This window comes from Corvus brachyrhynchos, unplaced genomic scaffold (assembly GCF_000691975.1).
Source record: "Corvus brachyrhynchos isolate BGI_N302 unplaced genomic scaffold, ASM69197v1 scaffold5, whole genome shotgun sequence".
In the NCBI taxonomy this organism is placed as follows: Eukaryota; Metazoa; Chordata; class Aves; order Passeriformes; family Corvidae; genus Corvus; species Corvus brachyrhynchos.
The window spans coordinates 3503831-3504170 of record NW_008238321.1 but is presented as its reverse complement, the minus strand read 5'-3'; the positions used below and the strand labels follow the sequence as shown (position 1 = coordinate 3504170).

General features: G+C 58.5%; 1 long non-coding RNA gene across 3 annotated transcripts in view; it reads right to left on the bottom strand.

Moving 5' to 3' along the window:
- Nucleotides 1-340, bottom strand: part of LOC108446684 — a 63161-nt gene that overhangs the window by 4383 nt on the left and 58438 nt on the right. The gene's annotated exons all lie outside the window — the stretch shown is intronic.

The following is a 340-nucleotide window of genomic DNA, read 5'->3' as shown; positions in this document are numbered from 1 at the left end:
ATGAAAAAAAAAACCTCTGGATTTTTTTTTTTCTCTCCGCTTCCCCCTCTCCCCCTCCCCTTGATGTGGCCTCTTGTTTAGCTTGTGGCGTGACCGTGATGAAGAAATGTTTCAGGGCGCCTGGCAGGGTGATCTTTTTATGTAATGAGTCAGGATTTTGCCAACGGAAGGAGCCGGCTCGGAGCGAGGATCGGAGGGCTGTCTCCTTTCAAGAACGGGGCCCTGGCCGGCGAGCGGCTCCCTGTGCTCGGGATCCCCGCTCGCTGCGGGCGCTGATCCATTCCCGGCTCGCGGGGGCATCGCCGGGGGCACTGACAAGTGGTGAGTTGCGATCTCCCTC